This window comes from Branchiostoma floridae, unplaced genomic scaffold, assembly GCF_000003815.2.
Source record: "Branchiostoma floridae strain S238N-H82 unplaced genomic scaffold, Bfl_VNyyK Sc7u5tJ_1499, whole genome shotgun sequence".
Classification (NCBI taxonomy): Eukaryota; Metazoa; Chordata; class Leptocardii; order Amphioxiformes; family Branchiostomatidae; genus Branchiostoma; species Branchiostoma floridae.
The window spans coordinates 387,304-402,765 of record NW_023365732.1 but is presented as its reverse complement, the minus strand read 5'-3'; the positions used below and the strand labels follow the sequence as shown (position 1 = coordinate 402,765).

At 42.9% G+C, this 15,462-nt stretch overlaps 1 protein-coding gene across 1 annotated transcript in view; it reads right to left on the bottom strand.

Annotated features, from left to right (window-relative positions):
• Nucleotides 1-15,462, bottom strand: part of LOC118407920 — a 28,172-nt gene that overhangs the window by 11,640 nt on the left and 1,070 nt on the right. The gene's annotated exons all lie outside the window — the stretch shown is intronic.

Here is a 15,462-nt window from a genome sequence, read left to right as displayed (position 1 = left end):
GAAATACCCTTACAGATTCCCTTGAAACAACCTTACACAACAGGACATGAGCCGTGTGTTGCATTGTGCGTTGGCGGAATATGATTAGCGGCCAATTATCACCTAATTGTATTTCCCCGGTCTGCCTCACCCAGTGCATCCCTTTTGTCATGGAAAGTGGCGTCGAGAGTACTGACGCCACCCCCCCCCCCTTTCTGGATTTTGCCCCCCTCCCCATTTATTCGGCAGCTTCTTGCTCGCATTTTTTTTTCTGTAATAGCACCAAATATTTATTCATATTGAAACAAGGCAATTTTTATTAGTGTTTGTTCGTATTTTATTAGTGTATGATACGTTGAAGTCGCTAGTGACTTTTGTATGTTATAGAATGCTGGCTGGTCTCTTGTTGTCTTCTAGTCTTCGTAGGCTACTAGAATGCCCTTCTTGACGGCATGCAGGGTAGTACATGGACTCCCTTGCAGTTTTTGGAACGGGGCTGGGTTTTTACTATGTTCTCTTGTGCCGGGAAAGGGAGTTTGCCGTGGAAGGGGTTTTGCTGTGGAAGGGAGTTTGCCGTGATAGTGCGTCTTCGGACGGGGCAAAGACTCGCCTATCAGTATCATGTCAAACTCAGAAGTTCCACAGCAAACTCCCTTCCTCGGCAAACTCCCTTTCCCGAAACAAAAGAACATAGTCAACGTTGAGAATCGCCGAACAACGCCCCCTCCCCCTCCCTAAAAAAAACAGCCCCGTTCCGAAGACTGCAAGGGAGTCTAAGTAATACAGTTGTCGTTCCTAGATGAGGGTGGTATCACTATCCAAACATGAGAGCCGTTTCGATATTCCTCCACATTATTTCCGTCGAAAGCAAAGTCAAATGCCGACTGCAATATCATCGTTACAGTTGCATACGGAAGCTCCTTGATCCTTGAAGCCATGGGAGAGAACTTTGGCCTGACGGTGGTCCTGTTATTATTAGTTGTAGCTGACGTCCTGTTTCGCGATCTTGAGTAGAAAATCCTTGCTGTAAAATAATGACCAATGTTCCTCGCTACCATCAGATAACGCACCCTGGTATCTAGACACACTCGGACAGCAAGAACGCACATCCGTACACATCCACCCGCTAAGACGCGGACTTCACAATACCAACTCAACTGAAGAATTTGAAAATTGTGACTGTCGCGTTGATTGGCCGAAGGGTTGACCCTATAATTGTGTGAGGAGAAATTCTATTGGCTTTTTCTGAAGAAGTTCCATGGTCACGGACACAAAGAGCTGTGAACTACCGCTAGTACCAGCCAAGTCTATTGTTACAATCACGTCAAGGAGGTTGTTTGAGCTGCCTGATTACCCGAATTTCACAGTAAAACAATACCTGCCTAGAAAGATGTGAAACATGCCGCTGTTATTATCAACAGCTTGAATCGGTATAAATTTAACGTTCAACCAAGGAGGTCCTTGGTTCAACGTTCTCACTTATTTTGTACAATCAAGAACATAATCCGGGACAAAAATTTAGTACATCGAGTCAAGGAGATTATATCTTGACATAGATCATTCCACGTATATTGCGCGTCAACAGTAGGCAAAGTTACAGACGGTGACTAAGAAAATGGACAGTATTTTGTCCCGTGTTCTCTTCATTCTTTTCAAAAAGCTGCCCCAGATCAGATCGCAGTCCTATGTTTTCCCTATGTCCAACGGCGTTCCAGTTCAATTTGCTCGCCATGACGCGACAGGAACTCTGTATTTACAGCTACAAAACAACGTATATCTACGAATTTCCAAATTAAACTTCTTTGGTTAGTTTATTTTCCTAGCTCTTTATGCAAAGGGGGCTGATCTCTAGCATTTATTTATTTCGACATGTAGAAATGACAATGAATGGCCCACTTGGGAAACCAGAGTTACTGCGGTTGGCGCTCAATACGTGCCGACCATAGGATTTCCAAATAAGTTGGAAATGTCGGCCCATACAAAGCACAGCTTCATTAATTATGCTTGTTTTTTTAGTATTTTATAGACCTTTCTTTCTGACCTTGATGGTATTCCTGAAAATGGTGATGCCGTTTCTTTTTATAGTTGTATTTTGTTCCACTTTGTTCTGTCAGACGATGTCACGGGTAGACAGCAATCAAATACTCCCTACACTCCCCCTTATTTTGTGTTTAAAATGTAAACCTCATTGCTTATCAATTGTCCAAGCATAGCCTAGGTTGGTTGCAGGGGTAGTAGTTGCCGGTAAACAGTAATAACCCGCGACCCAAGCTTTGCTTTGAAAATATATGCGCCGCCAGGCTTTTGTCTGCCCATTTTCCCTACACGTCTGTTGTAAGGGTCCTAGAAATTCCTGTACAAGCGCGAGTCCAGGAATGTAAGAAAAAAAACAGGACATTACACGCTGAACCAGGAAAGTCATGTACATATAGCCAGGACACAGAACATTTCACAGGCGTGTAAGTCCCTTGAAACACCTGGAAATTAGGGTTTTCATGCAGTGCTACAGTGTCAGTAGATGAAAATAGAGAAGAATTTGACTAAATAATTTGCCATGGGATTTCAGTCTGTCTTTTGCAGTCTATCCAGCACCGGGTGGTCAGTTCACTCCTAGGCCAGTACTAGTACCCTACTAGGTTTTTTATTCCTAACTTGGCCAAAGCCCCCATCATCATTTACTATTCGGCCAGGCCGGAGTCATGCTGTCGTTTGTATTGGGATAGGTACTCTTTAGAAATATACGAATAAGACCTTAAAGTCTTGAATAAAGGCATGATTATTTGGCGAAGGGATGTGTTCATGGAACTCTAGTTACATAGTTGTAATGTCAAAGCGCCACCTCTAACATGGGCGTGCCTGCGAACAGACAACTCTTTTTTTTTTTTTAAATAAAACTTTATTCAGTATAATACAAAATAGTACATACATGTACATCATTGGAGCAAAATGGAAAAAAGTGTGGCAATTAAAATTATTGCCATGGCGACGTTTTTATTGTTTATAAGTATTAAAGATTGTTGTTATTAATGGGTTTTCATAGTCGTATTCCATTCGCCTGGCGATTAATGTTCAGAGAGCATTGCTGTCAAAAGGGGTTCTCTTGTGAGTGAAGGGTGAACTAATAATGCAAATGCTTCTCATCGATTTTACAAAACAGACCCTCATTTACATAAATCATATCAGTTTATCACCTTCTTTAGCTTACCACAATGACATTAAAGCATTCTCTCATTAATTATGCAAAGAAGGTCTTTATTTTGCATAATATATATCAATATTCTCTTACTCAGTTACAAAGGTCACATGTTTTTTTTTTTTTTTTTTTTTTTTTTTAGTTTTTTTTAGTTTTAACTGCGGGGTTCGTTCTCTGCGGCACTGTTGTGAGTATAAAAGTATGCACGAGACAACAATGCTATGAATGCCCACGTATCCATTCTACATGAACAATGTCTACACGTTATAAAGTTTATACACGCACGCACACACACACACACACACACACACACACACACACACACACAGACACATGCACGCACACAGACACACACACACACACAAACACGCACATTCACACACAAACACACATGCACACACCTCCTATTTACAATGAAATTAATTCTACGTACGAGGGAATATCACGAAAGATAGGCAGCAACAAGAAGTCAGATAGTTTTCATTCCTGTCAATGTTTAATCACCAAGCTGATGTGAAAAGTATGTTGACCACAAAAGAAAACTTTATCTTGCAATTTTAGGGAACTACATGGAATTCAAAATACGTTTTACATGTAGTAGTTGCACATGTGGCCACGAACTGTTTATCAACTTTACAGACGATCGAAGTGTTCGGTAGCGTATAGGCACAGAGCTGCCCCGGGACAGTCTGTACCCCCACTGCTGGCCCCGAGATCGGAGTGACAGTTCAGGTCGTACCCGCTCCTGATCTTCCTCTCTGCCACCCCGCATGCGATCAGGTTTTTCCCGGCCTCCAGTGCTGCACTAGTCGTCGGGAGGCCTTTTTCGAAGTAACCGAGGAAGTTGATGCCGATGGCGACATCGTTATAGCCGGAAATGTGCGCGCCCCTAGAGAAAAACATACACCAAGTACCATCAGTTGAATGTGGATATGATAGAACTGTTAAGTGTAAATATAAAGTGAACCAAGACAAGCAAAATTTGCGAATAAATATAGCATATTTTTATCACATCTCCGTCTCACACCCCATGCTAAAAAGACAAACACTATGCAAAAATACACTCTCCTCCCCCCCTCTACCATTGTACCAAATTTCAGGTCACTTGGCCCAAAAAGAAGAGAGATGAATCGATTTTAAGACCTGACATCAGAAGGAGGAGAAGAAAAAAATATCGTGATACCAGGAAAAGCAAGATATTTCACAGGTATGGGTGAAACATAAATACGAACACTACTAACTCACTAATCTTCTACGCTCGGTGTGGTTTTATCAGCGTATGTATGCCATAGCTTAGAATCCGATTGCAAAGTACAATTTGTAAATTAACTCTAAATGGCAAATTCCTCAGTAGGTTGCTTAGCGGAATGTTGTTTTTAAAAATAAATACTCCTATCTGGCAATTGCCATTGATAATGAAATTGATTAAACATAAAATGTTTGATTAATGATGATGTATATCCGTACATGACTCGTACAGGTGTTTGCTCTCATGTGAATCGATTTGTAGGAAATATAGATAGCGTTTTTGTTGAAACGGTCATATATACGTGTGCACAAGGCTGTTGTTATATCGCAAATCTAGAACAGACAATGGTCGAAGTATAGATAATTATTTATGACGTAAACAAAACCTACCGTGCAAACTCCGATCTGTCGATGTCTTGGCCCATTATAAAGCTAAGGGCACAACCCGCCCTACGTGCAATTTGTTCGTACTTTTTTTGGAGGCCACATCCGCCACGTCTTTATGAAAACGTTCAGGCTGTACAGGGCAGGCGCGTCACCCGTACTGGCACGTACGGGGGGTGAATCCGCAGCAGCCCGATGGCACACAAAGTTTTGCCTGCACGTAAAGTTCTACGGCGTGTCTGCGTGCTCCAAAATCCGTCGGATTCCCTACGAGTTCGTACGGAGGCGGTACTTACTAGTATTACCACTTTACTACGGATCCCAAAAGATTGCCCACGTTTTGGCACGCAGACAGCACGTATTTGCACGCACGGCGGGTTGTGCCCTTCGCTTTACGGCGACATACCACAGGTTCTCCAGTGAGATTTTGTGGGCTCAGAGCTCTCGTATGGTCGCTTCTTCGGTTCGTAGCTGGTCCCTAAACCTGAAGGACGGCCCCAGGATGTCCGTCAGGACGGTGTCCCAGCTCACGTCTTCCCTCTCCCCGAGAATGGCCGCTAACAGGGCTGAGGTGAAGGACTTGGAGATGGAGCCGACTCCGAAGAGAGTCCTGTTGTCCACAGCTTATCCCGTCTGCAGGTCCCTTTAACCGTACCCCTGGGCAATTCGAAGATGGTCTGGCCGTCCTTGACCACGGACACGGTCAGTCCGACCACAGACCTGGACTCACATGTCATCAGGTTCTGGATGAAAGTGTCGAGATCCTGTAGCCTCTGCTGTAGATTTGGGCTGGTCATGGTTGAGACCTGTCCGACTATCATGGAGCAAACCACAAGGAACACATTCACGAGAGCTGCCATCTTACGCTACTGTAGACCTATGAGTATAAGCTATCAGCTTGGAACAAACAGTCTGTGTTTGTTGGGTCAGGAGTTTATGACTCATTTTGACCTTATGGGTGTGCCTTGGTGGACTTTGTACCAGCTGCAGACTCTCATGTTTCCTCCGGGGAGGTGCACGTGTAGGTTATGAGAGCAAATTTATAGACCAGAGTTAAAGCTACACACACTGACATCTTGGTACAGGTTTCATAACATACTAGCTTAGTTGACTTACACTGTGGGTCTGCCGTAAGGTGTCCTCCGGGACCACCAGGCGGCTAGCCGAGTCCATCTCCCCTCTGGGGACGTGGAAGTTCATATGTACCTGCCACGTCCAAGGCGTTGGTTACTATATACTTCCCCTGTCGAATGATGTAACTTCAGAGGCCTACATCTGCGAAAACAGAGTGCCCCCCTCCCCCACTGATGTCGAAGTTCATGTACTTCAAATATTTGATAGAACGTCTCACGCCTATGCAACTAGGCAGAATGCAAATATATAATTGCAGCTTCCCTAAGTTAGACTCGAATCCGGCCGTAGAAAATTTCCAAACAGAGGTGCATTTGCTTGTAATGAGCTACCAGCTTCGGTTAGAGTGGCCACGACTGACCGCTCTTTCAAGAAACTTCTAAAAACATCACTTCTGACCCCTGATTATACGATATACTACTTGGCACGGATAACGACTATAAGAATGGGTATGATTTTGATTTGTATGATGGACTTGACTTTACTAAGGATATACATGTATATAGTGTATTGTGTGTAAACTCTGTGTATACGTGTACCCAGGACCTTCATGGAAAGTATTGCTTAGCAACTGAGAGAATTAAGAATACAGAAATAAATAAATCAAATAAATATGTACCTGGTCATGTCCAAGGCGTTGGGCACCAAATACAATACTAAGTTCTCGGTCTCACCCAGAAAAAAGTGCACAACTCAAATTTCGGGGCATCATCATCATCATATAATTTTAGTATTTTATTAATGACCACCAAATTTCAAATCATTGTGGTCATTTGACTACTTTCTAGTCGATGTCTTTTTGAAATTCAGTAGGTAAGTGACGAGAGCAATATAAATCTCGCTTAAAGCGGCCCAGCCAACATCCAACCGGCCTCTCCTGTGGGGAGGGGACAATTACCCGTACAACGTAGTAAATTAATAAGTGTGAACTGTGAACAGTGTGGGTGGTGTTACTTATTGCATGAAAAATATGAAGACCTTGCCCGCAAAGTAATGCTCACAATCACTTAAATTTTGGTAGACATTTATAAACAGTCTTTCACGGCGGTTGGTTGCCAGGGTATTCGTTCCCGTTGCTAGGCACGTTCAGCAAAGTATCGGGCTACAGGAGGCCATGCGATGACCGCAGATGATCCTAAACAGATCATGGGTTCGGTTCAAATTACGTAAGGTCGAACATCGTCGAACAAAGTTCGAATTCGACTAGATAAGGGAGGTTTCAGCCCGAATTTGAACACTGTGTTTATACTTCACAACAAAATAAAAATCTAGCAAAGAAAAAAAAGCTGCATTGAACCACAGAACAGCAAGGCCAGCTCTTTGTGATAGTCTCGGCTAGTTGGGCGGCCTAGGCTGACTGGTATTTCAACCAAACGAATCAATAAATAAAACCACAGAACACGGTGTATCAAAAGAAACAACAAGTCTTTATTTGCAAGAGGCACATGTAGGCTGTATTGTTCATCTTGGCAGACTCAGCTGAAGTAACCGATATCTAATATATTGACAGGAACGATCAAAGAAGTACACTATTAGAAGGTATATGGTTCCAAGGACTGTGAATTATGTATGACTGTGATAAGAATAAGTTAAAGGGTAGTCTTAACATACATGGTTTGGCAATCAAACTGACCTCAACTCCTCTCCTATTTCTCTCATAGTTCTGGATAGAACGTCTAACTCTTTGACTATTCGAAGTTGTCTGGGCAATACTCGCTGGCCGTCGACAGACTTTCGTACAACTGTGCAAACATAACATCCCCTCGCCGATTGTATACTAGTACCTATCCACAATAATGCCCTCCCTTGATGCTGACGCATTTTGATGGTGTGTTCGTCGTATCATATTATGCAAGCAGAGGTTAGGCTCCGGCTGTTTTGACGAATTTTTTAGGCATTTTTATCAGGCTCTCTTTTATACTGTTCTCTTTTCGACCGTGAGACATCAAGAAAACAGTATAAAATATAAAGTCCCATAAAAACTACTAAACAACGTTTAAATAACAGCCGGAGACTAACCTCTGCTTGGACAGTAGTCATACCATTCAAATGCATCATGGCATGTGATAATCCCTGCATGGCAGATATAGGAAAATATATCAAAGAATGTGTGGAAATTAGAAATTTCATTCAATGATTGTAAAAGCCTCCAATGATTGTAAGAAAACTTATCCCATACTACAACTCCTGTATTAGTTAGATAAACCTTAAGTTAAGCTATAGAACTGCAGTTTTGTAGATGCCATACTTTGTACCTTGTACAATTGTTGTGCAATAAAGTTATATATATCATGATCATATTGCAAGATTTCGAATTCGCGGCAAAGCAAGACGAATGTGTAGAAGCACCATTTACAACAAAATCAGCGCGTTTGGGCGAGTTTTAAACAGACATGCTGGCCCTTTGGGTCGGCAATTTCCGGACCTGAGTGGAGCCTCCGAGGAGGTGATTTTCTTTAGAACAGGCGAAAATTAATGCGCGCGCGGATGTCATCCATAAAATTAAGACAGTGTGGCCTAATAGCAGAGGTCATTTACAGCTGCTATTATCTGAGGCTATAATAATCTGTTGCATTTGTTCCATTAGTTGGAGATAGTAAGTGGCCTTTCTGTAATCACCGAGCTCTCTCCAGGCGACGTACAAATTGGTAAGCGATTTTACAATGTCAGGATGTGCAGTGTTCTTACCATAGATACTCCTCATCATCTGTAGTGCCTGTTCATAATAGCTGTTCGCCTTTCTGTGATCCCCAAGGTTATTCCAGATGGCACCCAAGTTGTTAAGTGAGGCGGCGATGTCAGGATGTGCGGTGCCTTCACCATAGATACTCCGCTTCATCTGTAGTGCCTGTTCATAATAGCTGATCGCTTTTCTGTGATCACCAAGGCTTCCCCAGGCGTTGCCCATGTTGTAAAGTGAGCCGGCGATGTCAGGATGTGCATTGTCCTCACCATAGATACTCCTCATCATCTGTAGTGCCTGTTCATAATAGCTGATCGCCTTTCTGTGATACCCAAGGTTATTCCAGATGGTACCCAAGTTGTTAAGTGATCTGGCGATTTCAGGATGTGTGGTGCCCTTACCATAGGTACTCCGCTTCATCTCTAATGCCTGTTCATAATAGCTGATCGCTTTTCTGTGATCACCAAGGTCACCCCAGGCGTTACCCAGGCTGGTTAGGGACGCGGCGATGTTAGGATGTGCGGTGTCCTCACCATAGATACGCCTTATCATCTGTAATGACTGTTCGTAATAGTTGACCGCCTTTCTGTAATCACCCAGTTTTCTCCAGGCGTTTCCCATGTTGTGAAGTGAGCCGGCGATGTCAGGATGTGCATTGTCCTCACCATAGACACTCCTCATCATCTGTAGTGCCTGTTCATAATAGCTGATCGCCTTTCTGTGATCCCCAAGGCTTCCCCAGGCGTTACCCAAGCTGTCAAGTGAGTCGGCGATGTAAGGATGTGCGGTGTCCTCACCATAGATACTCCGCCTCATCTGTAATGACTGTTCATAATAGCTGATCGCCTTTCCATAATACCCAAGGTTCCACCAGGCGATGCCCATGTTGTTAAGTGAGTGTGCGATGTCAGGATGTGCAGTGTCCTCACCATAGATACTCCGCCTCATCTGTAATGACTGTTCATAATAGCTGATCGCCTTTCCATAATCCCCAAGTTTACTACAGGCGATACCCATGTTGTTAAGTGAGATAGCGATGTCAGGATGAGCGATATCCTCACCATAGATTCTCCGAGTGATCTGTAGTGACTGTTTATAGTAGCTAACCGCCTTTGTATAATCCCCGAGGTTTAACCATGCGTTACCCATGTTGATAAGTGACTTTAAGATGACAGGATGTGCAGTCTCCTCACCATAGATACTCCGCATCATCTGTAGTGTCTGTTCAAAATAGCAGAGTGCCTTTCCGTGATCCCCAAGGAAACTCCAGGCTTCACCCAAGTTGTTAAGTGACTCGGCAATGTCAGGATGTGCAGTGCCCTCACCATACATACTCCACCTCATCTGTAGTGTCTGTTCAAGATAGCGTACAGCCTTTTTATGATCACCAAGGGTCATCAAAGCAAAAGCCAATTCGCCAAGTGAGGCTGCAACATCCCTGTGTGCGGTGTTTTCACCATATTTCGATAAATAATTGTGTAGCGTTTGTTCTGAGCATTTCTTGAGATTTTCAAAGTCACACAGACTTTTATATACCTTTGCTTTTAGCTTTGAAGAATTGTCAAAGAAGACTGGTGGTTCTTTTAGGGAATGAGCGTCGGTCAACTGTGATATAAAGTGCTTCAGGGGTCTTTCTGTATAGTAATATCTCATGAGTTGTTTTGGATTTGAGATGTAAAACACTTTCTGTAATTTCTCTTCAATGCCGGTATTGGTCGACATGGACCATAATACTGACATGTTTTCTACCTGACCACGATTGGTCATATATGTCCGCAGCCTCAGTTCTGCTGATATACTGACCAGCACCATCAGGTGGTGTGAGTTCTCACTATCGATGACTCCACTGTTTCTTAGCTCCTGGATAGTTTCCCAGATTGTAGTCGGTTGTATGTTATGAAGTAGTGCCAAAAAGGACACTGCAAGGCTTGAAAACCGATAGATTTCTGTCTTAACATTCCTCAGTTTGGCTGTGAGAGCCTGAGTTTGAAAAGTCGCTACATTTTCACCCAGTAAATTGATTGCCATTACCAGCGGAACTATCCCATTATTGTTTTGAAGTTGCTGAGCCCATAACGACCTGTACTCATCTACCAATCCCTGATCTCCTGTGATAAAAGACACATTTCCCAGTATACTAGCAAGATGGTAGCCTTTCTTTAGATGGAGAGTAAGGTCTTCTTTCAGAACGTTGGTCATATTGCTCGGTGTGCGGATGAGTTCGCTTGTTCCTGTGCTGTTTCTACCCCTGGCCAAGGGAGTCTTGCATGCATGTGGCATGGCTCCATCGAACGCAAAACCGCGCGGTGTTACTGAGTCATAGAACCAGTTGTGCAGCGGGTCGTCTGAGTAGAAATTATTAAGAGACTTAATCGCCATGGCAGGGAGGATGGTCTCACCTAAATTTATCACCTTCAGATGCAGATAATGTGTCAAGTTACGGAAATAACTAACATTTTCCTCAGTTTCCTTATCTACCAAAATGGCAAACTCCAGATCAGAGTAGGGTGTTACCAATCCTGTGGCTTGTGAACCCAAACCTATCATGGCGTACTTACAGGGAGGGAGGCGCATTACCCCCATGCATTCATCTACAAGGCCAGCTATGAACACTTTACGCTGATGAACTAGTGTCTGACACAATGTTTTGATTGCTTCCACTCTCTTCATCTCGACATCTTTTATCTTTGGGTACTCGTCATCAAGGCTATAAGGATCTACTTCTTGTTCAATTCTTGTGATCTCTTCTTGTACATAGCCCCTATCCGCCTTCAACATCAATTTGTGTTTCTCTGTATCATCACTGTCTACCTTCTGTTCGATTTTTAGGACTTCCTTAACAAATGCGTGAGTTATTTCCTTGATTGCTTCCTCAATATCTTCTCTACTCGATCTTACCAGTGCTGCATTACAGAGTGCTGCAGCCTTGGTGAAGTCGCCTCCGTCCTTTGACTGGATTCCTCTTGTGAGATAGACTTTGCCTAACATGTACAGGGTCTCTACCTCTTCCATGTGTTGACCTGTAAGTTACACATCATCAGTCGTATGTTTTTACTTCTTCGTAGTGATTTTATATCTGCTGTGTGCATTGTTAAGTAACTCTACTTCAGGCCTTCTAGACTCACTAGAATGGCTCCCAGTAGCTGAACTGCACATAAAGGACAAAGCTGCTCTCGTCTACAAGGCCCTGTACGGTTTGACCCCTCACTACATCACTGCAATGTTTACACAGCTATCACAATACCCGCCTCAGGGCACAAGGTGGTCTTCAGTTGCCCAGGACTAACCTGGAATGCAGAAGATGAGCCTTTTCATTCTCTGGGGCGGCACTGTGGAACTCACTGCGGTGAACATAGTTCGGTGTGTCGAAAAGAATCATTTAGGATCACGGACTATTTACAAGCATTTACTTTCAAATTCTTTGAACCAAAGACTCACCTTTGACATGAACAGACTTGAGCGCAGCTGCAAAACTTTGTTCTGCCTGGTCCAGGTCTCCAGTCTGCAGGGCCTTGCAGCCATCCTGTAGATGTTCTTCGTATACACTGTAAACATGTTGCCATAAGATAAAACTATTACGAAATCTATCATTCGAATCGTATTTAACTTGTAGAAAAGCGTATCTTGGATAAAAGTGAAGTTTTAGTAACCATGGATGTCAAATGTAATAACACAAATTTTTGAATTGAATCTATTGGCACATATGGTATCTATCTATGTTGCCCTCTTTCTCAGCTACATCGGTCACATGTTTGAAATTCCTATGATGAAAGAAAACATTCACTTTCAAAATTTCAAATACCACGCGGTTCCTTAAAAACTGCTAGGGGGCCCAAAGATATACCATTTATTCATAAACCCAAGAGGCATCTACCATGAAGGAGCATCTCCAGAGAACGGAATAAGGAACCGGAATTTTTGCTGCAGTACAGCAAGCCATCGGAAGGTCCGCAATCAACATAGACTTTGTTTTTACCCACACCTACCCAAAAACCGAATATCATAAAGCTTCTTGAGTTGTCTGCGTATATTTTCATTACCATACAGGTTACAGTCATCTCTTCAGTTTTTGAACGAACTAATATGCAGAGAATTTACATTTAAGAGCCATTTTAAACACTTGCGAAAACAAAACAAAAAACTTGGTGGCACTAACATGTCATCGTCGACTCCTGTCGAGGTTTCAACTTTTTGTACTTCCGGGGCACTGAAAAGGAATAACAAAATGTCTATTTTATCATTCTACAATACACAGAGATTTGTATGCCTTATAGGGTAGTCCAAATCAATAATAAGGAACCAACATCCCCTATACTATTCCCTGTACCTACCTGTGTGGACGGCGCATTCGGTCATTAGTGTTGTCACTTGAGGTTGCATTTGAGAAGGGAGAGGCGTGGTCCTTTCGTTTTTGCACGTCTTGTTGTCGTTGTGTCCTAGTTGACTTCTACAAAAATATATTGAGACCCAGGAATGATTAACAGGTGGGCAATCGTGCGTGTTATCTAATGCATAATTAAAACTTTGATGAATGGTCTACTGTAATATAAATTTCCTCACGTCATTGGAGGAAGGCCAACCTAACAAAAAGTGTATGTTGTAAATATGGTGACTGGTTGTTTATTGGGGCATCATTGACTACATGGGCCCAATATAATAGAGCACATGTCATCATTAAGCTGTCATAATCCTCTACGCACAGACCAAACACTGTGAAAATATATTCACGACTTCTGGAACTACCCTTTCCTCAAAGATACAGAACACACTCACCCCATATCATAGCAGAAGCAAAAAAAAAAAAACGAGAGTTCGGAGAGCTCATACCTCCATGAAATATTCTGATGATACAAATGACTTTTGTATCTGCATAATTTATGCTTCCTGTCGCCGCCATAAAGGCCTGTCACTGCCACTAGCCGCAGCTAGGTACTCATTCACACCTGAGTTAAGTGAGGAAAGTCGTGTAAAGTGCCTTTCCCAAGGGCACAAGATCGGGGACACGACAGCCTGATTCGAACTCAGAACCTCTTGGGCCTGAGACCAACGCGCTGCCGATTGCGCCACGCGGTCCCACTTCTAAGGCAGACATGCTACTCCTGTGGCAGTGAAGGACACTTTGCCAAGGATTGCGCGGAGTACAAAAAGCGCAAGGTATAGTTCTTTTGTCTCGTTTCATTATTAGATGGCGGCAAGATAATTTTTGAACAGGGTTCTGAGAACCCACAAGTGCATGGCAGGCTACGTTAGCGACTGGCGAGCCATTGAAAGTCCCCCATTAGTCCCAGGGGCATGTTCGGGCATGACGCACCCACCATGACACACGAGTCAGCAGATCAGGGGTAGGAGGAAGCCCTTGCATCCTTGGTCGGATGTCTTCCTAGGAGACGGAAACTCCAAATAACAAACCTGCATCTGCTGGGGCCGTTTTACACGTTGCATACAGTTGCCTCTGTATTACTTAGTGCGGCAGTAGACGAGAGGGTGGAGAAGGAAGTCCACACCCCTCCTTCACCTTAAAAACCTAAGTGCAGGCCAGGCAGACGGGTCGCCTAACCCACCCTGTCTGCCTACCATTGTCTTCCGAGACAGACAGAGGCCAACAGCCAACACATTTTTGCTTGCTTGTGTACACCTTTAACTAACTAACACAGGTCACAATGTTGACAATCGAATCATTTACTACGTGTACTAAGAAGAATTAGGACACTTTCACATTAATTATGCAAACTGGGGGCTTTTGGGTATCTTCCACATGTCACAAACTACATATGTTACATGTATTTGAGTCCAATATTAGAAAACACTAAATATCGATTTTCTTCATTTAGTATGCAAATTAAGTACAATTTTGCATAATTTGTACTTCATTAGGTACATCTGTACCCCAGACACCTGCATGTTAAATATCATGGAAATCCATTGTTCCTATGTTCCGTTATGCTCCTTTGAAGATTTTGACAAAAACGCCCCTGCAGTTCCAGAGCAGTTATAATTAGGGGGCCCAAACATACATCACCTCTTCCGTATATCACAAGCACATCCGCACATCATCTGCCACAAAAAAAAATACACAAAGTGGAAGTTCTGCTGCTGTACCAAGGTCACATACCAGGGGCCCAAAATTGACCTTGACCTTCGTCTTTCTAACCCCACGGTGGTCAAATACGGGCTCAAACCTCCCATGTCTAGCAGAATTCGAACCTTGTTCCACGATGTTCGATCTGACGTAATTCGAACCGAACCTGTGTTCTATTTGGGTCATCTGCGGTCCTTGCCAGTAAAACACTGCTGTCTAGCCTTTTTTCACAAACTACCTTGAATCAGCCAAAAAATATAGTTCTTCACCAATATAAACAATTTTCTGGACAGTACATCTATGCTATCACTTTGTTTGGTACCTATAATATTTAACGAAGCTACTGACGTTTGTGTTGGTGACCTTGAATATAAGTGTTGTTTACACCGGTATCAATTACACCCTCTCGTTATCCGTGCTGCATGACATGCGTGCAAACATCGTTTAAGATCGCGACCAAGAAGAGTCCAAATTTACTCATTGACGGCTCAAAATGACTGCAACGGTTTTTCCGAGATTTCTGTTTTGGGGATTTTTAGAAAATGCGTTGGATTTTGAATTAATGGTAATTAAGTGCGAAAAATGCAATTTTTACGCATATTTTCGACTGTAACTTTGATTGAAATTCAAACTTAAAAATTCCCCCAAACAGAAAGTTTTATTTTCCTCATAGATGACGAAAAATATAAAAATCGAGAATTTTCGATGACACAAGCGGCCCATCTTATCAAGAGTTTGGTCAAATTAAATAATCTCCAAGCAGAT